Genomic DNA, 26,182 nt, shown 5'->3' with positions numbered 1-26,182 from the left:
AATATTAATATTCAAGAAACAAAAGGCTTTTGCAAGGTTCGAGGACCATCAATTGAGGAACCCAACATCATCGTGCCACTAAAAACAAAGCAGGTAAACATTGGAAAGGGGCGGAGCCAATGTACACAATGCTTGGGGAATATTGGGATGATGCCATGGTGGATAAGGTTGCTGAGTTACTCTGTGAATACCAAGATTTGTTCCCAAACAAAATTATGGACTTAAAAGGGATTATTGGCGACTTAGGGATGATGAAGATCACCCTGAAACCCGATGCGAAGTCGGTCAAACAACAACCTTATCACTTGAATCCGAAGTATAAAGGGAAGGTCCATGACGAATTAGAGAAGATGCTCATAGCCTGAATTATTGAACCAGTAGAAGAATCTCACTGGGTGAGTGCTATGGTAGTATAGGAGAAAAAATAGCAAGGTGAAATAAGAATATGATTGGACATCAAGAAGCTAAACGGTGCATGTGTACACAATCCATTCCCAACACCATTCACAGATGAAGTACTGGAAAATGTTTGCAGTCAGGAAGCATACTTGTTCACGAATGGGTTCTCAGGTACCATAAGATCATGATTGCGTCGGAATATAGGAGAAAAATGACCTTCACAATAGAATGTGGCTACTTTTAATACATCGTTATGCCATTTGGACTGAAGAACACACCAGCTATATTTTTGCGCATCTTTGTGGCCACATTCAAAGAATACATCCACAAGTTTCGGAGGTCTATCTGGATGATTGTACTATTTTTGGATTAGTTAAGAACCATGTGGCGAGCTTATGTTTGATGCTAGATACTTGTTGCTGACACCAGATTACGCTAAACCTTAAGAAGTGCACATTCCTCATTCCCTTTGGAAACCTGCTGGGACTATGGTATGCAAACAATGCCTAATGGTGGACCCTACGAAGATTGTTGTTATCATAAATTTGGAAGCACTGTGAAGTGTTAAACAACTCTGCACCACTTTAGGGCACAGTGGATACTATAGGAAGTTCATCAAAAGTTATGCCCAAATAACAACACCAATGGAAAAGTTATTGAAAAAGGATGCTACATATTGCTGGAATGATGATTGCGTGAAGGGTTTGGATGTCCAAAAGGGGAAACTAGCCTCCGCCCTAATCCTGGTCTTCCCAAAATGGGATGTGGAATTTCATGTACATGTTGATGTGTCTTGTATAGCACTAAGAGCCGTACTCACGCAGGAGGGCACAGAGGGCATGGATCACTCAATCGTGTTTGCAAGTCAGATATTTTCCAAAGAAGAAAAAAACTATTCCAGCACTGAGTGCGAGGGGTTAGCGATGGTGTACGTGCTCCAAAATTACTGACACTATTTACTTGGAGGACATTTCAAGATGTATACTGACCATTCCACATTGAAATACTTGGTGAATAAGACTGTGTTGGGGGGGCGCATATGCAGATGGCTCTTACTGTTCCAAGAATATGATTTTGAGGTCATAGCCAAGCCGGGACACCTAAACAAAAGACCCGATGACTTGTCATGAATTGAGACGGGCGAGGAACTGACAAACTTGGAGGAGGGACTACCTAATGCATAGGTCTTTATAGTATGCATCACAGATGGACACTTCAAAGATATAATCCATTTTCTAACAATAGGGACTACGTTGAAAGAATACTCAATCCAATAGAAAATGGAATTGGCGGTGCACGTGACAGACTTTTAGGTCATCGCGGGGCACCTCTACAAAATGGGAAATGATGAGATATTGCGAAGATATGTACCTGAATTTGAAGGTGGGCAATCCTCATGGAAGCACATGGGGGCACTGTAGGAGGACACTATGTAGGACACACGACTACACAAAAGATTCTCCGCATAGTGTTATGGTGGCCAACCTTGCACTAGGATTCGAAAGCGCGCTGTAAGGCATGCGATATATGTCAGAGGACTAGAAAAACATCACGATGGGATGAGATGCCACTAAATCCACAAATGACATTGCAGTCATTCAAAAAATGGGCAATCAACTTTGTGGGACCGATCAAACCTCAGGGAAAGATGGGTGCACGCTACATCATCATCACGACGGAGTACCTGACATGATGGGTGGAAGCACAATGAGTCAAGGACTGCATGGCCACTACGGCTGCGAAGCTTTTGTTTGAAAATGTGTTGACATGATTTGGTTATCTGAAAATCTTAATGAGTGACCATGGAACACATTTTCTAAATGAAACCATCAGTGCGCTCACAGAAGATTTCTAGGTGTATCATCAGAAAAGTACACCATACCACATACAAGCTAATGGGACACTAGAGGCATTCAAAAAAATACTAGATACTGCGCTGACCAAAGTATGCAACACATAGCGAAATGATTGGGACTTATGCGTACCTACTGTATTATGGGTGTACAGGACAAAGTGCCAGAAATTGACGGGACAAACACCTTTCCGGTTAGTCTATGGAACGAAAGTTGTCATGCCGATGCAGTACATCATCCCTAGTCTATGAATAGCAGTGCTTATAGGCATGATGGACCGTGAAGCTCTAGAAGAAAGGTTTGCGCAATTAGAAGAACTTGAGGAAGAACATTTTCTGGTTGGATTTCACTAGTAGGTACAAAAGCAGTGTGAAATGGTCTGGCACAACTGCCATATCAAGTTGTGCACCTTCAAGGTAAATAACTTAGTGCTGCTATATGATAGTAAGTTTGAAAAATTTCTAGGAAAATTCAAAATGTACTGGCTGGGTGCATACATCATTAAGGAGGTCACAGATGGAGGCATGGTCCATCTAGTGAAACTAAATGGAGAACCCTTCCTAGGAAAAGTAAACTGCAGCCGCTTGAAGCCCTACATGGGTGGGATGGCTATCTGACTAACCAGAGAAAGCACAATCATCATGACCTGAGGAGTCAGACTAGGGCACAAGACCATAAAAACATGTAGAAGATGATGGTACTAAGGTAAGGACACAATTTAGACATAGATGATTATGTCGCAAGAATGCAACGGATCCAGCAAACTGCCAAACAGTGTGTCGTGAACCTCCGAGTAGTAGAAGACTTGTTGGAGGGAATTCATGCCAAGATCACCCCGGTGACTAAGTGACTCGGGGACGAGTCACGATGATTGTGTTGGGGGTGTATTGGGCATGGAACCTCCCCATACCATGTTTTGGGGCTAAAAGACCAAGTTTTGGTCAAATGTATTGTAAGACTCTGCGAATTACAGGCGCGGAGCCTGAAGTATAGGTTCACTCGTAGGGCTTTCTGCCCTAAAGTATTGTAATGTAATGTAAAGTCATGTTGGCCTACCCATGGTCTGTGGACCATGGGATTGTATAAATAAAGTGAGGCTCTAAGTTGTAAGGAGAGCGAAGGAATGGGATAGATGAATATGAATGAGCATAGAGTAAGAGTCTAAGTGTATTGGGTCATAGTAGTAGGGAGAGGCTCTACAGCTGAGTGCGCAGAGGCCTAGTAGAGTCCACAGCTGAGTGTGTGGACCCTTGCAGCTAAGTGTGCATGGAGGGATCGAGTTTGTAATCTTGAATAAAGAATAATAAAGAGAAGTTGATTCTAGTTTCTGTGCATCTGCTTGTGTATTGCATTCTTTACATTTATGCTATTTTGTTTATCGCGTGCACTTATATGATTACTGGATATACTGTTAATTATCATTAATCTTACACCGATCAGTTAAGTAATTGAGTAATAATAGATTAAAAAGAGAGGAACTTGGGTATAATATGGATCACACCCCGAGTAGGGCTATGCAAAGGAAACTTCACAGGTTGTGAATGACTAATAGATGCACGTAGCGACATGCGCACAGGGTCAAACCGTGGACCTCCAAAAGCTCATCAGACATCCCCAGGGTGTGGAAACCTGGTTCTAGCACCCTCCCATACTACTTCGAGTGAGACCTCAGTCCGCGCTCTGCGGACTATTGTCGAAAGGGCCAATAGTACCAGGATTTTCTTGGCTAAATCACATCTGAACCTAGGTCAGGCCCATACAAGCCAACAACATGTTCGTTATGGTGTCGTGTCCTAACGCGCGGATGGATTGATGATAGGGTCCCAACATCCTCTTCACACAGGGTGCGCCAGTAGATGATAAAGGTAATATTCGTGTTTTATTTAAATTAATCTATTTTCTTTTGAATATCTTAAATTATTTAGAATTAAATTTATTCTATAACATTCTTTCACTTGTTTAATTAAATTGTTTAATGAAATTGTCTAATTATTGTTGTGTACTATCTATTTTTCAGATGTTGGCACATTCATTGGGGACATGCCTCCTCCCCCACTGGATGTAGATGTGGAGATCATTGAGGTTGAAACAAGTGAGGGATGTCTTAGGATGTAGATACTTGTGGACATGTGGCTATGTAGGCCTAATATTATATTCATGATGGAGTTGGGTGATTGAATCAATAGACTTTTGGTTGAGGTGATAGTCTACCCTATGATGACTCGATACATCTGGGTAGATCCTAGTCTCCTACAGCTCTAGGGGGTCCTGCCAAGCAATATGATGATTCTTATGTGTCATATCGTTGGAGCTACCAGGATACTTACAGTGAGGAGGGGTGGTAATCTAGATACACATATTCAGCCAGTACTACCCCATTGAATGATGATCAAAGTCGTGATCCTTCAGGTAGTAATCTACCTCCTCCTCCTTCACCTCACCCAATACTTCCTATTTATCCTCATAGAGTATACCAACCACCACCTCCTCCACCTGCTACTTCGATTCTTGAGGAAGTTGACCGTCCATCATCTTTTGCTATAGACCAGGCCTCCACTAGTACTGTTGTACCATATATGATTGTCACATTGGTTGGACCACAATGTGTGTGTGTGTGGTTCATTTTTTCTATTCATGTTGATGTACTTAATTTATATGTTGGTTTTAATGTGTTATTATTAGGTCATGTTAGATATGTCATGTTCATTTAATGTGCATGCAGATAGATGTGTATTTTTATAGCAGTTATTTGACATGAGATGTATATTTGAGGATCTGCGTGGTGATGATATTAGACAATGTTTATTTTTTGTTAGATGTGATCAAGATAATGATGCCCTATTAGATTATTATATTTGTCTGCTAGATAATGACGTTTATATGTGCTAAATATTTATATAATTATATGATGTTAGAAAATTTGCGTGTGTATTTTAGATGATGTTTATCATCATGATGTTTATTTTGATGAAATGATATTTGTTATAGATTATGTATTGGTGAACTTATATCAAAATTTTATATATGAAATTATGTGTAGAATGACTTACTTTAAATAAAAAATGCAATGATAATTTTATAAATTACAAATTTTGAGCTGGTTGAAACTATAATTGCAGAATCGCCATAAATAATTTTTTATTTCATAAATAGTTCATACATATTCATTCTAACGAAATTATTATTGAAATAAGAGTTTTGAGAAACATAGTCCCTGGGTATAGAAAATATAGAAAAAAAAATGTTTATAATACACGTCTAAGAAATAGTGACTACAAAAAAAAATCAATTTTACACACAATTAAATTATGAAAACCTTTAAACAAAACTACCTTTCTATTCATAATCAAGCATAGAAATCATAACATTGTCATCTACATTTATAATACAAGACTTAGAAAATATCTAATTAATCTTTGTAATTAATTTTCAAAACGTATATTGCAACATGTAATCATAAAATACAAATTTGAAAATATTTATAATAAAATTAAAATATATAAGTGATTGGTCTATAAAATCAACTATACTTAGAAATTTTTGTTCATAAAATATTATATTATAAAAATAACAGTACAATTAATTTGGTGTTATAAATTTAACAAATTAAAATTTTATAGCATGTATGTTTCCACATGCATAAACATATTGTTGTTGAGACCTTCTGTAATCATGTGTTCAATGTTTGATTCAAGAGCCCAACATTTTAGGTGAACACTTCACCCATGTTCAGGGGAAGGAAGAAAAATGATGATAGGAAGAGTGCTTGATGAGAATATATAGAGAATGAAGTGAAGAATGAGCCATTAGATATAGTAATATTAAAGGAACATTGCATAAATTATAATTTTGACAAAACACTAGAGAGATTAAGATTTAATTTTATATTTAATATTTAATATAATTCCTTGATAAATCAGTATAATTCGTTGATAAATTAATTACTCACTATATTATTTATTAATCTAATTGAATTATTAATTACCCTTCCAATTTATCCATTTTTAACATAATTAATAAAGTTAGGATATTTAATAATTTTAAAATGTTTTACCAATTGTTAACCTTTTGTCCCTTTAGTCTCTTTCTTTTCTCCATTTTGACATTTATATATTGTAATTACGCATTTGATTTATTTATGTAATAAATTTTCCTCTCATTCATAATATGTCCTTTAATCTTATAAGTAATCATGCATTTGATTTAATTTATAAAATAATATTATTTTTAAATTTTATGATTGTCCCACCCCACTTTTTAGAATTTTTGACCAATTAAAATAAATTTATAATATCTTTAGGGTAAATAATTCATTTTTATAATCTCCAAATGTTGACCTAATGACCAATTTCATTCTGATTTAATTTATTTCTCATAATTGGGTCTTGGACATAATCAATAAATAATATTTAATTCTAAATTTTCGTTACCTTTTTGAATTTTGACCAATAAAAAAAAAAAATTATGTTTATTGTATCATTTCAATCCTTTCAGTTATTTATATTTCGGTGATTTTAATTTACTAGGGAATTATATTAAATATAAAATTAAGTCTTTAATCTCTCTATGGTTTAGTCAAAATTACCATTTATGAAATAGTCCTTTAATCTTACTATCTCTAATGGCCAATTCTTCACTCCATTATCTAGATATATTATGGTCAAGCACTCTTCCTATCATCAATTTCCTTCTTGCCCCTAAAGATGGGTGAAGTGTTCACCTGAAACGTTGGGTTATTCAAACAATGCACATAAGATTCTAAAAGTTCTCAACAACAATATGTTACTCCTTTTGGAAACATACATGTTATAATTCTTTCCCTCTATGGAGATGATTGACCCTTTGAGACTAAAATTTTTGAGAAGCTTCATTCTAAAATTGCTATAAGAGTCGCTAACCTAGAATTCTTAAAGAGGTGTCGAGATGCTTCAATTCTTCCAATCTTTACTCAATCTCTTCATCGAGTGCATATGTCGGATGTCAATCACATTCTTTCTCATACCAGTTCCGTTATTCTCAAGGATGAAATTCATCATATCAGTTTCATTTTATCCTCGTTATCATCTCAGCTATAAAAATTGCATTTGAATCTTTCATCTATCATAAGTTTTGATCTCTGGGTTATTATAGATTGTATATTTGTTATCTTAGCGTCCAATTCTCAAGAAAAAGAGTAGAAAGAAAATCCTTAAATTTCAATCTTTATACCATAAGTAGACTCATTGGTTTTCTTCATTTAATTAGTCTACATTGTCTCTTGATAATTCCAAATCCTTAGAAGCCCAATGTAAAATTTCTTATATTTTTTTCCTCAGTCCTTTCCAAACCCAAAATTTGTATACTTCATTTCTAACCTTTGTATCCCTTCTTCAGCTGCCTCCTCTAAGTGCAGTCAATGTTCTCCCTCATCACTAGAAATTAGATTACCACACCTCTCATTGTTAGCTCCTAACACTCACCCAATGACGTTGAGTTTCCTACCTCCATCTAATCTCTATTACAATTTTGAACTCCCATCTTCAGCTTCCTCTAGCAAGTGCAGTCCCCCTTCTCCCTTATTGTTGTCATCCAGGTTATCACCCCACTCACTATCAATACGTAGGACTCCCCCATCGACATTGAGTCTCCTCCCTCCATCCCAATTTGTGTCTCATTCCTTAGAAACCCTCGCGTATTCCTCTTACTCTATTGACCCATCCTCACCTTGCGTTATTTCTCCTATTGTCGACATCTCCAGATCCGATTATACCCCCATCATCGAATCCAAAAATTCTCCTCTTGTGCTCAGTGCCATGACCAACCCTAATTTCTCTTGCAATTCAGAATATATCAACACGTCATGCCCTTACCACTCTTTTTCCAACCTTAAAACTAATAATAATTTCTCACCTCATAAATATAATTTAAATAAACATTTTTTTAATCATTCCTATCCCCATAATTTTAAATCATCCCTTTATTCTAATTTTAAATCATTCCTTTCTTCTAGTTTTCATCCTAACCTTAATTATAATTCTTATTCTAAACACAACCCTTACCCAAATTCCTGTAGTTTTAATAATTCTTCTAAACTTAATATTTCCTCTTCTCTTATTCATGATATTCCTAGGTCCATTGTTAATTATGATTTAATTCCTCTCGGCTACCCTCTAATTCCTCTTCTTCTTCTAAACCTATCTCATGCGATAATAATTCCGATCACATTTCTTCGTCTTCCCCTTCCCCCGATATTTATTGTCAACCCCCTCATCCTCCTCCTTCTTCCCTTAATTCCAAAGTGGTTAAGCTCTTCTTGGTTGAGCTTGATTCCCCCTTATTAAGCCTTCTTGACAAAGGTATTAACTTTTCCGTAGTTTCTCATACCATTCGATTTAAGAATATTATATCCTCCATTGACTCAATCTCCCGATGCCCTCATTCCCATGTCACGGAAGAGCTTTAGCAAGAATATGGTTGCATTCTTCATAACTCCAAGCTCCCTAAACCTAACCTATCTAAGGAATAAATTTTAGCCCTTCATTAACTAAATTCCAACCCTAACATTCACATTTTTAAATACGATAAAGACAATGTGTTAGCTATTATGAATTCATCATATTACCATCATAAGATGCTTGATATCATTTCCTCTTCTTCTTACAAACCTCTATCTAAGACTCCATCTGTTTTGTTGCAAATAGGGTCACCAAAGCCATTAAATCCTCATCCCTTGACCTTGCAACCCAAAAGCGTCTTATTCCCATTAAACCTGTTACCCCTAGAATATATAGTTAGCCTAAAATTCACCAGTAAAAAATTCCCATTGGACATATTATCAACTCCATCAGCTGTCACACTTAAGCCCTTTCCAAATTCCTAACCAAGAAGCTTCCTCCCTATTCTGGCTATTCTTCCTCTTTCATTGAAGATTCATCTAATTTCATCTAGCAAATCTAGAACCTTAAGCTTGATGAGAATGACAACATGGTTAGCTTTGATGTCATTTTCTTATTTACCAAAATTCCTATACTCGAATCCATTAATCTTATTTCCAAGTTTTTGATCCTAAAACTCTCAGCCTAATCAAAATTTGTCTTACCACAACCATTTTCACATTTGACAGGGGTTTTTACAAACAAACAGAGGGCACAACCATGGGATCTTCTCTTTCACCTGTCGTTGCTAATATTTTTAGGAAAAAATTTGAAGCTAAGGCTTTTGAAACCTTTCGCCTTAAACCTAAATGTCGGAAGTGATTTGTTAATGAATTCTTTTTTATTTGGTCCCATGGTTTACCTATGGTCCAATCCTTTCTTTTTTGTCTTAAAAACATCACCCCCCAAATCCTGTTCACTATGGAGCTTGAACAAAGCCACTCCATTCCCTTTTTATATTTCCTTGTCTCTCACCTTCCTAATCATTCCCCAACTCATCAAGTTTATCGAAAGAAGACTCATACCAATAGGTACCTTCATGTCAATTACCACCATCACCCCACTCAAAAATTTGTTGTCCTCAAAACCCTTTTCACCCAAGCCATTCAAATTTCCTCCTCCCAATCCTTTCCCAAAGAAAAATCCCATCTCTCCAAAGACCCTAAATCTAATGGATACTCCTCTTCCCAGACTAACAAAGCCTTCCTTTATATTTTCCATTCGCATACTAGAAACCATCGCTGTCTGCCTCCCTTAGCGAAAGTAACCCTTCCTTACATTCAAGGGGTTACCAATCAGTTATCCAATATCCTCCCTTAAAATAATATCAGAACCTTCTTCAAGCCCTAGAAAACCCTCAGCCAAATTTTTAGATCAGCCTAGGATAAAAAGGACCCTATGTTAGGTCATGGAGTGTGTGAGATTCTCTTCTCATGTGAAAAGTCTTACATAGGGAAAACTGGAAGATCCTTCAAATCTTGGTTGAAAGAGCACATGGGTGACACCTTCCACAATTGCATTGAAAATCCCTCCATTTATAAGCATTCTCATTCCACCAAACACCTCATCCTTTTTTACAAAACCAAAATCTTAGCTTCTTCCCCCTTATCATTCTAACCGAGTGATTAGAGAGGCCCTTGAAATTCAAAAGCATCCTAATAAGTTTAATCATGATGTCGGATACCAGTTAAGCCAATCCTAGAAACCCACCATCCATTTCTTATCATCTTAACCCTTTCACTCTTTTAAATTGTCCTCAAAACCCTTGCCACCAGAGCCATTTGAATTTCCTCCTCCCAATACTTTCCCAAAGAAAAATCCCTTCTCTCCAAAGCTCTTAAATGTGATGGATACTCCTCTTCCTAGATTAAAAAATCCTTCCTTTCTGGTTTCCATTCCCATACCAAAAACCATCCCTGTCCCCCTCCCTTAGTCAAAGTAACTCATTTATCCAAGATCCTCTCTAAAAATAATATCAAAACCTTCCTCAAGCCCCAGAAAAACCTCAACCAACTTTTTAGATTAGCCTAGGATAAAAAACACTATGTTAGGTCCTAGAGTGTATGAGATTTCCTGCTTATGTAGAAAGTCTTACATAGGGAAAACCAGAAGATCCTTCAAAGATCGGTTGAAAGAGCACATAACGAACACCATCCAAAACTACATTGAAAAATCCTCCATTGATGAGCATTCTCATTCGAGCAAACACATCATTTTTTTTTACAAAAACGAAATCTTAGATTATGCCCCTTATCATTCCAACTTGGTCATTAGGGAGGCCGTTGAAATTGAAAAGCATCCTAATAATTTTAACCATGATAATGGATACGAGTTAAGCTAATCCTAGAAACTGGCCATCCATTTCTTATAATGTTAACACTCCTAGAAACCCACCATCCATTTCTTATCATCTTAACCCTTTTTCTCTTTTAAATTCTCCCCCATCATAACCCCGCCCCCCTTGCCCCCACTCCTCCCACATTTTCCCATCCTCCTTGGATTATTCATAAGTTTATTTATTGTCATTTCTTAGTCAGTTCTTTTCATCATTATATTATTTATTAATCTTATTGGATTGTTAATTACCCTTCCAATTCTTAACCTTTTGTCTCTTTCTTTTCTCCATTTTAACATTTATATATTGTAATTCCACATTTGATTTATTTATGTAATTATTTTTTCTCTCTTTGATTATATGTCCTTTAATATTAAAAGTAATATTTTCTTTGATTTAATTTATAAAATAATAATATTTTTAATTTTTATGTTTGTCCTACCCCCATTTTTAGAATTTTTTACCAATTAGAATAAATTTATAATCTCTTTAAGGTAATTTATGCATTTTTATAATTTCCAAATGTTGACCTTATGACCAATTTCATTTCAATTTATTTATTTCTTATAATTAGGTCTTTGACATAATCAATAAATAATATTTAATTCTAAATTTTCGTTACCTTTTTAATTTTGACCAATCAAAACAAAACAAAAAATTAAAGTTTAATTGTATGATTTTAATCCTTTCATCTATTTATATTTATGTGATTTTAATTTATCAACGAATTATATTAAATATAAAATTAAATATTTAATCTCTCTATGGTTTAGTCAAAATTACCATTTATGCAACGATTCTTTAATCTTACTATCTCTAATGGCTAATTCTTTACTCCATTCCCAATATATTATGGTCAAGCACTCTTCCTATCAAGAGTTTGCTTCCTGCCCCTCAAAATGGGTGAAGTGTTGACCCGAAATGTTGGGCTCTTCATACAATGCACAGAGGATTCCAAAAGTTCTCAACAACAATAAATTAAAGTTTGTTCTGCTAATAATAATTATGAATGAAGCATCATTAAAAAATATATCTATTAATTATAATTATTATTGAAAACATAATTTTTAAATTAATATACATTTTTAAATTTAAATTACATAATTTTTTATTTCTAATGGTTAAGTTAATAAATAATAAAATGAAATCAATAAATTATTATCGATGATATTTATTTAAAAATATAAAAATCAGCATTTAATTTTATTTATAAAATTCAATCTATTTTTTTGATAATTAATTTAGATTTAATATAACTTAAAAAAATCTATTTTAATAAAATTTAATTTATCACCAAAGTTGTGAGAGTTTCAAGCAATTTAAATTTAATATTTTTAACACTTATTAACAATTTAAATTTAAATTTAATACCAATTATATAAAAATCCAACAAGACTAATAAAAAACAATATAATTAGCATGGGATATTGTTAGATGTGATCAAGATGGTGGTGTAATGTTAAATTATTAGATTTTGTACTAGATAATGACTTTTATATGTTCTATAAGTGTATATAATTAGATGATGGTAGAGAATCCGAATGTGTATTTTGAATGATGTTTATGTTTGTTAGATCGTTAGGTGTATGCATGAAGCTTGATGTTGTGGGTGAAAAAAAAACTTAATTGAATTGTTTGAGTGCTTAAAAATTGCTTAATGAAACATTAAAACTAACTCTTGATCAAACTTTAATACCACCTATAGTATACGTCAACCAAATTATTTATTTATGTATTTCTTAACTACATACTACCTATTTACCCATGGGATATTCTTGTTAGAATTTACGCTTAAGCATAAATATTTCCAATTTAATTTACGTTGTTAGTTCCAATTTGGATTTTGATAGCGATTACAAATATTATTTAAGAGATTTATGTCTACGACTTGGCATTAACCTAGTCCTTGGTGATATCATGTTTTCAAGTGGAATATGGTAATTGTAATGTTCTGCATAGTTTAGTTTTCTTTATGCGGGCGTCACGCACGTGAGGACTCGAACATCGAACAATTTTGAGCCCAGTCCAGCTCTCCATTCTTGGAATAATAAATGCCATGACCAACATGACGGTTTCGGTCTACGACTCTGGTGTGATAGGGTTTCCATCCACGGTGGATTAGAAGGGTGGGTGGTTGGTGGGTTTCCATCCACCGTGGATTAGAAGGGTGGGTGGTTGGTGAATACTTGATTGAGTTGTTTGAGGGCTTAAAGATTTTTCGATGGAGTATTAAAATGAATTCATGATAGATTTATTGTGTAATCGGTTAGGATCTCAAGGCTTGATCGAGCCTTAAATCTCAGTTGAACCATAAAGCTCGATCAAGTCTTCAATTTGGATAGCTTCACGCATAGACATTCGATGGTTAAAACAAATAAAAATTACTAATTACATTTGAATAGGTAATTAACAATGGCCTAGATTAATTTCTCATTACATTTCTAGTGTTTTGGTGTATGGGTTTGAAAAATGATTCTATCGCACTTGCAATTGAAATTGTAATATTATTATGTATATAATTTGGTAACTTAAAAATTAGTTTTTAATATGATTCAAATTTTCAACGTTATAATTTAATAATAAATTTATAATAGAATGAATATTTCCACATTTATTCATATTCATAGAAGATTTCTGGATAGAAATATGTATAGGATTATTATTTGTCCAACATTTTGGGTAGCCCCTCCACCTATTATGAGGGAGAAAAGAGTATTGAATGATAACATGCAAGGTGTTCTTAAATATCCCATCTCTCGAGCCCTTAAAATATCTACTCCTCAATTCCTTCCTTTAGAGAGTGGTCATCTTTTCTATGCTTTAAAAAACAATGGTTACACCTCCTCTCAAATTTGAAAAGCCTTTCATGATGTTTCCCATCTTAAATCCTAGTTTGTTGCTCATTTCCTTTCCTCCCCAAATTTAAGTCTCTCTTCCCTATATTAAATGGACCACTGACATAATTTCAAAAATCTTATAAAAAAGGAATATTAATATCACATCTAAATATTATAGAACTCTTAGCATATGTTTTAGCCAAAGAGAAGTCTTACCCCACGTTATGTTCACAGATTTACCGAATTTCCTGCTTATGCGAGAAATATTATATTGGTCATATTGGTCATCCCTTCAAGGTTGACTTGAAGGAGCATATAGCTTATAATAACCATCTCTATTTATCTAAGTTAATCATTGATGAACATTATTTTAATTCAAATACCTGACCATATAGTTGATAACCATCTTTCTTTATCTAAGTTAGTCATTGATGATCATTATTTTAATTCAAAAAAACTTGTTTGTTTTGATCAATCCAAAACTCAGTTAGTCATTGATGAACATTATTTTAATTCAAAAAAACTTGTTTTCTTTGATCAATCCAAAACTTCGGCTTGTGTTCCTTTTTATAACACTCACACTATCAAGGAAGGTCTTGAAATTGAGAAGCACCCCAATAATTTCAATAGAGAAGATGGATTCAAATTAAGCCAATCCTGGAAGATTGTTATCCATCATCTTTCTCATTAATTTTATTGATTTGTTTATTTTGTGTTATCTAGTTTAATCTATCCATATTTAATTTGGTCTAATCCCTTGTGCATTTTTTATTAGATCCATAAGATATTTTATTAGTTTAATTTTATTTTATTTATTTATTAATTTATTTCACTATTATTTATGATTAATCAATGTTTATTTCCTCTTAAAAGAATCCTCTTTTTTTAACTCTTTATTTTTATTTTCAAAATTTCCCTTTTAATTCCTTGTTTATTTAAATTATTAATATTATTTTGATTATATATTTATTAATTTTATAATATATATTTTAATCTTATGTTTCCTTATTGTTATTTGATTGACTATAATCCAATTTATTTTCCTTTTGTCTTAGTATAGAATTTACAAAAGGATTAATGGGTGGTGGAAAGCTTATTTTGGTCTTCAAAATAATTTTAAAACGATAAACCTCATAATGTGGGATAGAAAGAAGTTCCTCTTTGAAACTTTAGTCACTCTGGTTATCTTATATGGATGTGAGGTTTGGGGTTGCAGCATCTTTCGAGAATCCTGGAGAAGATTGAGCAAATCCAGAAGCATTTTATAATGTATAACCTCGAAATTAAAAGGAACACGCCCTATCTTATTATTTCCCCTATCAAGAGCCTAGATATGACTAGGCTTTTATTGTACAAGCAAAAACTCAATAACATAGGATACCATAGACTTCCTAAATTGGCTGTAAATTCCAGCCAAAATCGCCTAAGGATTAAGCAAGGCTGGGATAAAGACACCAAGCCCTCGTTAAACCATTGGGATATTGATGAGAATGATGCATTGCAAAAAGTTAATAACATTAAAAATATTGTTACTTCTAAGTTCAAAGAAAAAATGTTGTGTGAGAAAGATTTAGCAGCTAAAAGAAAATTAAGATATTATAAAGAGGTCATCAACCCCACCCTAGAAGATCAAAAGTATCTCTTTGTTTTAACTAGCTGTTGAAGCCCTCAAAATCGGGTCGACAACAAGGGGGATACCTGCCCGGTCCAAACCTTGGTTAGCAGCTCCTTATCCGTTTGGTATAGCGGGTCCGACTGGGGATAATGCGACCATTTTCCCAATCTAAGGGTGTGTGTGTGTGTGTGTGCAGAGTTGGATGATGCTGATCTAAGAGTTCTAATCTAAGCTACTTTAATCTAATTCTATGCTATTGTAATCTAATGAAAACAACACATCTAATCTATACTAACCCAGGATGTATTTATTCTATTATGCGATCTAAGGAGATTTCAAATAATAACTGGTAATAAAGATCATTCAGCTATCATAAGAATAGAAATCAATGAAGATGGACCACTTTGCATAAAAAGTTAGACAAAACAGTTGTGAACAGCATATCGCATAATAAGTTATTCATATATCAAACATAAATAAATGGCTCCACCATACAAAAGTGCCAAATGGTAACTCAAACATTCATGCAATAACATATAAACAACTAAAAATTGTATATCACTTTAAGAATATAAGCAGAAATGGCCAAGAGATAAAAGTACCATTTATGACTGGTCCTACTCATAAGCTTCAAGCAACAATGATTTATCTCTCCTTGGTCTAATATCTACCAAGAGTACAGAAGTGCAATATCAGTAGCAGATATCAAGTGCAAACATTAATAAACCTTGATCCATTCATTCATCAAAACCTCCTCTGAGGGTGCAATAGTCCATGTTCTGAGGTCAAGTTTTTGATAAATTTCTGGACCCTTCTCTAAATGCATGAGAAGGGTTTAAATACTACTTCCTAATTCTAATAATAGTTTATTTACAAAATTTAGGATGCGGTTTTCAAATGACCGTCCTTTTTCTAATCTATTTTTTAAGTAAAATCAACATTCCAAATTAAGCTACTTCTGAATCTGATCTTTAAAGCTGCATGCATTCATCATTGGTTTAAGGAGAGTCAGCTGGCTGACTTCTTCTTTGAGCTAGGCTGAGAAAACGAAATCTATGAGAGCTGGCACCACTTTCTCGGCTGCATTTATGATACATTTCACAGTCATCCACTGACTATGCGGCTTCACCAAGTATGCCCAGTAACACTCACAATTTAACCTTTTTAGTGCTTGGACCACTTTTCCCTTTTCTTGCGCCTTCTGCTTCCATTCTGCTTCTAGTCGTACTTTATTTGGTAAATACCTTGGGGTGGTCTCTACGATTAAATTTTCTCTGTGAAAATTTTCATTTACAAAGTCGATAAGAATGCTTGCTGTCGTGGCCGCTGTTTCCGCTGCTTGTTCTGCCTCCCTGATTTGATCATCCCACTTGTTGAAGAGCAACTCTTTATGATTCTCATTTTTCTTGGGTGCGCCTGCTCTTTTTCCCTCGTCTTCATCCTGCCAAGCCAAGTACTCTGTCACTCCTTTGTCAATCTGATCATAGTCACTTCGCATGTCGACCACTTGATTGGTGATCTTATCACTCATTTCGCAATAATAATTCCACTGTGATACCTTTTGTCCCAACACTTCCTGTTGCTGCAGTAGTTGTTCATTCAAGGAAATAGACTCTAAAATAAACTCTATAAGTTTAGGGTCGTCTCTATGCATCTCTTGTACATCCTGCAACGGTTTTCCCTTTTCATCCAAACTTCTTTGATAACCGATTTGCATTTGCTGGAAGTCTTCCTGGAACTTTTCAAGTTGTTTGCATGCCTCATTATTAGCATTGGCTTGTTGCAATTGTAGTTGCAGTACCTGTATCTAAATTTCTTTCTCTTTCAACAATTGCTATACTTCTGATGGTTTGTCAATAGTCGCAGAGGCATACGCCCCTGTGATCTGAGACAGTTTGGTGAGATTTTCAGTCGGATTACTCGCAGGATCTTTCCATAGGATGTCTAATTATTCAACATCCTGAGAAAGTGTATTTTCAAACTTCCTCTTTTTTCTTTGCCTTCTTACAACTGCTTTATGTTAGGGACTATAAAATATGTCCAGTCGGGGAATTTCTTCTACATTCAGTAGAAGCTCAGAAGATGGAGCGATAAGAATATGCTCTCTTTCTGTGACATTGCTGACTATGATTGAGCCCACTTCTTGTGCTACTTGTGTATTGCTCACAGGTGTTTTTGGGGCTTGTCCTTCAAGATTGATCAGTTCGTTGAAGGTTTCCCATTCCTTATCTAATTCTGTTGTGATGGGTGGTGCTTCAATGACGAGAGGGGGGACATCTCTTGGCGGGGAGGCGATAACCTGTTGTTGTGGAAATTCCATCGACTGAGCGGTGTCTTTAGCTGACTCTTCGCTCCTATCTTGGTTGTTTTCGGATCTTTTAGAATGCTCAGGCATCTCTTGTCTAGTCTTAGATTTAGATCCGGAAGTGCTTGAATTCCCACTGAGGCTAACGCTTGGAGTCGATTCTCTGGCAGATAGTCGCAGCTTTTCTAGAGGAACACTGGCTAGTCTTCTTTCCCTGTATACCATGAATCTTTGGAGGTCATCTGGAGACAATCGTGATTGGGCTTCCCGCAAAATTTCCTGAAGTGAGCTTTTACTCTGAAATATATCATCAAACAAATCCTTTTTTCCAATGAACACTTTTACCTTGAACTGTCTGTTGTTCATTTCTGCATTGTCAAGTATCCACTTGATCATATCCGTATATGGGAGAATTTTGGGCCTTGCTGCTATCCGATGAAGGAATGAGCATGCTAGTTCTTCTAAGGATGCTTCGGAAGAGCCCTGTGAGTCTGAGACAGCGGTAACCTTCATTATTCTGGGGTTTTCTTCTTCAAGCAGTCTGTACATGCTTTCCCACGTCGATATCCCTGCGTCTCTGCTACAAGCTGCGTCTGTATATAAAGGTGCCATTTCCTTCACCTCAGAGCCGTGAGCTTTATTTTTCTTTTCCATTTCTTCCTACGTATGGCTTGGTATCTTCCTTCGTTCTCCGTTCCTGCAACTCACAAGTGAAATGGAAATGACTGATCAAGAAAGGTGATGGGAGGGTCTTAAATGCAGCAGATATATCAAATATGCTACCTTACTTGAAGTAATTCCTTGCAAAAGCACGTGTCTACTTTTCATTAATAAATGACAACTAATTCCTTTATTATCATTAAAAGCGCATGATCTTGAGTCAGATTATGGTAAGTGGCTTTTCTCGAATAGCGTGCCTGAAAGATTCGTGATGGAGTGATTTTGCGATTTTGTTCGCAATCGTCGCAGATCGCGACATCGCATTATTGCATTATCGCGCTCTCGCACCGACTCACAAATATAACATTGTAGAGTTGATTTGGCTTGATATCGCATCCATCGTTTTATTGTGATATCGCAACATCGCAGATCGCAGAAGTTTTATGCTTGCCAAATTTTGTTAGTCCATCCCCTGCGATATGCGATCGGTGTTATCGCAAATCAGAAAATCTTGAAGTTTTCTCTTATTAGCATTACTTTATTGCGATGCGATATATTTCTTAGTACGATAATCTTGCACATACCGGGATTATACCCAAATGGAGGAGTTTTTCTATCATTTTATGATGCGGCTTTTTTTAAAAATATTTTTTCTTATCATAAACTTAGGTTTTAAAGTATTCAAAAGATCTTCCTAAGCTTACGATGGTAACCTTATTTTGAAGAAAGGAAACTCTTTCTTTTCCTAAATTTTAACAAAGGGTCCACATTCATTTAGTGTTTGGACAACACTTAAATGAAAAAGGGGGGCGGGGGGGTTGTTGCTGGCCACAACACTAGCTCAAAGAAGAAAACTAATATAGCCAAGATTAGAATGAACTCTCACGAGCTCGATAGTGAAACAGGTCATTAGACAGTGCCTAAAACACCATGGATGGAAAAGTTCTACCATCTCTTTGAGAATACGAACATTGAGGATGAAAATCACTTCCTCTTAGAGTGCCCCCGTACAACCGCATTAGATCTCAGTTTCAAAATCTTTGTTGCAATATTGACCTTCCTAGCCTTTTACGATGTCAAAATTACAGTGAGCTCACAAGGCTTCTCTCCAAGCTTTTTGAGCATAAGAATAAAATCTTAAATCAAACTAAATAATTCATTTCTTTAGGTCCGACAGACCAAAGTTTGGTCTCAGTGGACATTAACCATCATCATCATATATAGTTAATTTTTTTAAATAATTTATTTGTTTCAATTTTCAATACCCCTTTATTCTTTAATTAATTTATTATTGATATTATTATCATTATTAATTTGGAAATTAATTATTTTTTTATATTTTTTCTTCTAAATTTATAGTTTTATTATTATTATTATTTTGTTGATCTTGAAAATCAATATAATTTCCTTTGACTTTGATTTTAAACTTAATTATGTAAATCATTAAATACAATTTTATTATTATTATTATTATTATTATTATTATTATTATTATTATTATTATGATAAAATAATAAATAATTTATTAACTAATTTTCTTACTTATTCCCCTTTTTTGATGTTACGTTTAATGACTATTTCTGAATACTTTCATTATTTTTCCCTAACGACTAATTCATTTCTTTTCTATTTAAGGCTAATGAGCACTCACGTGTTATCATTCAATATTCTCTGGTTACCAATAATGATGACTGGAGAGTCCACCGAAAAGGTATATTTACACTCAATTAATTCTTTAGTTCCTGATAACCATGGGTGGAGAGTCCACCTGAAGTGTTGCCATTCAATATTCTCTAGTTCCTGATAATGATGACTGGAGAGTCCACCGAAAATGTATATTTACACTCAATTAATACTTTAGTTCCTGATAACCATGGGTGCAGAGTCCACCTAAAATTTATATTTACTCTCCCCAATCACCAACTTGGTGTATGAGACCCCCTTGTTTGTGGGAAAAGGGACCCACCTTCACCCAATGATTTGAGTGCTAAGTCTACGAAGGCATACATACTCTACCCCCCTCTATTTTTGAACCTGTGACGTCTTAGGACGACACACACCATTAGGACCACTCAAGATGTATATTGTGAAGATATTTAACTATATTGTGAACATATTTCAAGTTGTCTGGATGGTGACAATGACATATTCATAAATGTGACTGCGAAATATTTTAGTTTAGTTTTTTGTTGTTGTCGTTTTTCTTTTTTAATATTTTTATTTAATATTATAATTTGATTTATTTTTATTGTTTTTTTTTAATATGTTATATTTAAAATCAAAACAATAAAGAAATTATCGTTTTTAAGAATTTCAAAATTGAAAAAGGAAAGTTTTAATATTTTATAGAAAGTTATCTACATATTATTATGATTATTTTCTTCAAAAAAGAAATTAAAATTTGGATTTATAGTTAAGTAAAACTAGAGTTTGGAATATATTTGATATTTATAAAAATTATTTTCGTGGAATTAATAAATTTTATAATTTGTTTAAATACAAGTATTGAGAGTCTTTGTTTTTTCTTTTTTTCTTTTTTTTTGAAGATAACTATGAGAACTCATTGGAGCCTCTCTTTAACCATGTTAAAAGCTACATCAAGGGTTACTTTTACCCTCAATCGAGGTATTTGAAATTTTATTTCAAAACACTTAGATTGAGCACTAGATCGTGCTGTTGAGGGCCTAAAAAATAGAGTTTTAAGTCCTCTTCTCTAGATTTCTATGCAACACCATTTTATACCCTAGAGGATTCCACGTAGAATTTGTCCTTAAGTGGAATAATTGATCATGGTGGATTCAAGAAAGACTTCTCTATTCAATGGCATGTGAGTTTGACATTTTCAAATTCATATGATATTTTTAGCGTAGTCTAACAAGCTGGAGGAGTTGCCTAGAATGTTATGGAAATTCTGGTCATATTTAGAGAAAATCCGGCAAGGATTTTCGTAAATCCAAGTTATAGTTGTTAAACCTTAAAATTTTAGTTGTCCTACATATTTTTGATGGTGCTAAGTCCATTTCCACCATCAAAAACATGATTCAAACACTGTCTCTACAAGAGTTTTTGAATTTTTTTTTTCCCAGATTCTGGCCACTTTTAGCCGTCGGGCTGTTAGACAACTCCAATATTTTTTATCTAATTTATTTTAAGCATAATGCTTGAAATTGTTTTGGATAATTTCAAAGGGGCTGAATAAAATAACAATAACGTAAGAGATACAAAGGGAACAAATTTAAAAAAAATACAAATATCTTCATTTACTAGTCATCTTCAAAAGGGTACTCTTGGTTTTTGAATTTATTTAAATAGTAAAACAAAAAAATTTATGCGAACACATGTGTCTCCAAAATACAATTGAAATATTGCTTCGCCAACTTTGAAAAATAATAAAAAATATAAATTTGCATAAAAAAATAATTTTTAATATAAAAACTTAGTTCTCTTAGTGTATATCATGATCATATATATTATTTTTAGGAATTACACATTATAGACTAAGCTATTCTACCTGAACACACATACCTCTTAAGATGTGTGAAAATTTGCAAGGAGAGGAATTTCCTTTTAATGGAAAATTGATGTATTATAGGACACTAATTTTTTTTGCAAAAAAATATCATTATGACGTAATTCTCTAAATATTTTATTTTGACTCATAATCAAAATTCATAATTATTATACAAATTTTGAGGGCTTGAACTAGATAAAAGAGTAAAAGTTTGAAATTCCATTGCCACATTTGGCCCAAAAGTGTAACCCATCTTTATGAAATTTCATGATGCTTATTTTTATGAGATGATATGTATTTATTATTGAATATATATACTCGTGGGCTTATATCAAAATTTTATATATGAAATTACATGCAAAAACACTTTAAATAAAAATGCAAACATATTTTTATAAATTCAAAAGTATAATATGCTTGAAGCTATAATTATAAAATTACCATAATTTTTTTCTATTGTATAGATAGTTCATACATATTTATTCTAACTAAATTATTAAAAAGAAACAATTACATATGAATAAATGTTATTTTTCATTGTATTATTTACTCGTTTTTAATAGACTCTTCTACAATAAAAATTGTTATTATAAAAAAATTATGATCTCCAATCATAAGCATTCTATTGGCCGTACAATTTTATGGATGAAAAAATTCCTATATTTGTTGTAAGTTGATTTTTATTAATTTTTTAAACTATTTCATTAATTGTGGTTTTTGTCAACATTGGGGGTATAATTTATATATTTCTAAAAGAAATGATAAAACTATGTAAACTAACAAACAACTAAGTTAAAAACAAGTTATCGCAAATCCAAATTAAACTTAGTGTAAACTTAGAATTAAACAAATATGTTAAAATTTTCATTTTGAAATTACAAATTACACAATTGCAAATACTCATTTTTAAGTGTAGAAATGTTTCCACCAGAAAAAAACTTGTAAAAACATTTGTGAATCTTACCAATTATATAAAATACCAACAAGACGAATAAAAAATAATATAATTAACAAAATAAATAAAATAAAAATATTCAACAATAGTATAAATGATGAAATAACACAATTAAACATCGCTCCCCATTCTTATCACCCAAATTGTCTTCCTCACTTGGCATGAAAACAATGTTGTTCTAAAAAATATGTTTTGATGTGGAATTCTATCTTAATACGAACCACTGATCGCTATCTAGAACATTTGGGTAAAAAAACACCTTTGGGGAAAACATAAGGCTCCCTAGCTTCATGTCACATCTTTATGGAGTTGGTATATATCATCCCACTATTCAATCTTCCTTTACATTAAATACCCTAACTTGATTAATTATGTTAAAAAAGGATAAATTAGAAGGGTAATTAATAATCCAATTATATAATAAATAATATAATGAGGAAAATAATTGACTAGGAAATTAGAAGAAATAAACTTAAGAATAATTCAAGGAGGATGGGAGAAATTAAATGGGGAGGGGGCGGGGGGTGGTAAGTATGGGTGGTAATTTAAAAGAGGGAAATGGTTAAGATGATAAGAAATGGATGGTGGGTTTCAAAGAATGGATTAACTTGTATCCGTCATCATGGTTAAAATTATTAGGATGTATCCCAATTAAAATTATTAGGATTCTTTTCAATTTCAATGGCCTCCCTAATGACCCAGATGGAATGATCAGTGGTAGAAGTTAAGATTTTGGTTTTGTTGAAACAAATGAGGTGTTTGGTCGAATAGTAATGTTCATTAATGGCAGATCTTTCAATGCGGTTGTGGAAGGTGCAAGCCATGTGCTCTTTCAACCGATCTTTGAAGAATTTCTTGGTTTTCCCTATATAAGACTTTCCACAGGAGCAAGGAATATCATACACTCTAGGAAATAACATAGGGTGATTTTTATCCTTGATTGGTATGAAAAGCTGCCTGAGGATTTTCTAGGGCTTGAATAATGTTATGATATTCTTTTTAGAGAGGATCTTGGATAAATGATCAGTAACCCCTTGAATGTAAGGAAGAGTTACATTGTCTAAGATAGGTGGTTAGGGATGGTTTTTGGTATGGGGATGGAAACCAGAAAGGAAGGTTTTGTTAACCTAGGCAGAGCAGTATCCATTAGATTTAAGAGCTTTGGAGAGATGGCCCTTTTCCTTGGGAAAGGATTGTGAGGAGGAAATTTGAATGGCTTGGGTGAAAATGGTTTTTAGGATAGTAGATTTTTGAGTGGAATGCTGGTGGGATTTGGCATGAAGGTACCTATCAATATGAGTCTTCTTTCGATAGAATTTTTGAGTTAGGGAACCATCAAGGAGGCAAGAGACAAGGACATCTCGAAATGGAAGGGAGAGGTTCTATTCAACATCCATAGCGAATTGGATTTAGGGTGTGACGTTATTAAGATGAAAAAGAAAGGATTGGAGAGCAGATAAATCATGGGATTGAATGAAAAACATTTCATCAAAAAAGTGCTAGCAACATTAAGGTTTAAGGTGGAAGGTTTCAAGGTCCTTAACTTCAAAGTGTTCCAAAGAAATATTAGCAAAGATAGGGGAAAGGGAAGAGCCCATGGTTGTGCCCTCTACTTGTTCGTAACAAGCCCCATCAAATGTTAAAAAGGTTGTGGTACGGAAAATATTGATCAGGTTGAGAGTTTCAAGATGAACAAGCTTGAAAATGAGATCAATGGCTTCGGGGACATGAATTTTATTAAATAAGGAAATGAAATCAAAGTTAACCATGATTCCATTCTCATCAAGCTTAAGGTTTTCGATTTGTTGGATGAAATTAGATGAATCTTTAATGAAGGAGGAAGAATGGACAGAACAAGGATAAAACTTCTTAGCTAGGAATTTGGAAATGGAATTGGTGGGGCTATCGATGATGCTAAAAATAGGTTTAAGGGGATTGGTGTGCTTATGAGCTTTAGGTTGACTAAAATTTCTAGGGGTGATACTGTTAAGGGGAATAAGAAGATTTTTATTTGCAGTGTCAAAGGATAAGGCCTTATTGGAGGGGGTTCTTAGATAGAGGTTTGTAATAAGTCGAGGAAAATATATGAATCAGATTATGATGGTAATATAATGAATTCATAACAACTGACACATTTCCTTTATCAGTTTTAAGAATTAGAATGTTAGGGTTGGAAGTGAGCTGATGAAGGCCTACAAATTCTTTCGTAGATAGGTTAACTTTAGGGAGCTTGGAGTTACGAAGAATTCATGGAAGGGAAGGGAGTTGGAGATGAATTAAATGGAGCATATAATATCCTCAAATGGAATGGTATGAGGAACTAGTGAAAATTTAAAACATTTATCAAGGAGGCTTAATGAGGGAGCATCAAGCTGAAGTAAGGAGAGGCTAACCATTATGGAATTAAGGGAGGAAGGAGGGGGATGCAGGGGTTGATAGTCAATATGGGGGGAAGGGGAACAAGAAGAGATATGAATAGAATTATTATCGACTGAGATAGGTTTAGAAGAAGAAGAGGAATTAGAGGGGATTGGAGAGGAATTAAAACAATAATTAACAATGGACCTAGGAATATCATGAATTAGAGAAGAGAAAATATTAAGATTAGAAAAAATATTAAAACTAGAGGAATTTGGGTTAGGGTTGTGTTTATAATAAGAATGAGAATTAATGTTAGGATGAAAATTAGAAGAAAGGGATGATTTAAAACTAGGGGGATAGGAATGATTAAAAAATTCTTTATTTTAAAAATATTTATGAGCTGAGAAATTATTATTAGATTTAATGCTACGAATGGAGTGAGAAGGGCATGATGCATTAATAGATTGAGAATTACAGGAGAAATTAGGGTTGGCTACAACATTGAGCAGAGGAGGAGAAGGTTGGGATTCGATGATGGGGGGTAAACAAAAATGTTGATGTTGGCGACAAGAGAAATGATGTAGGGTGAGGAAGGGCCAGCTGAGTAATAGGAATATCTAGGGTTTCTAATGAATGAGGCATCAGGGTGGATGGATGGAGGAGACTCAGAGTCGATGGGAAAGTCCTAGGTGATGACAATGAGATGGGTGATGATCTAGATGTCACTTATGAGGGAGAAGGTAGACTGTGCTTGCTGGAAGCAACTGCAGAAGGAAGTTCAAAACTGCAAGAGCGATTAGATGGAGGTAGGAGAGTCAACATCATTGGGTAAGTTCTAGGTGTTGACATCAAGAGGTGTGATAACTTTGTTGTTAAAGATGAGGGAGAAATTTAGGAATGAACATTCTACACTTTACGTTGGATAATGACAATTGGGG

This window comes from Pinus tabuliformis, chromosome 3_2, assembly GCF_031772625.1.
Source record: "Pinus tabuliformis cultivar Carrire ecotype Pingquan chromosome 3_2, CPIR1, whole genome shotgun sequence".
Taxonomy (NCBI): domain Eukaryota; kingdom Viridiplantae; phylum Streptophyta; class Pinopsida; order Pinales; family Pinaceae; genus Pinus; species Pinus tabuliformis.
The sequence above is the reverse complement of the archived record's forward strand: the minus strand, read 5'-3'. Positions refer to the sequence as shown.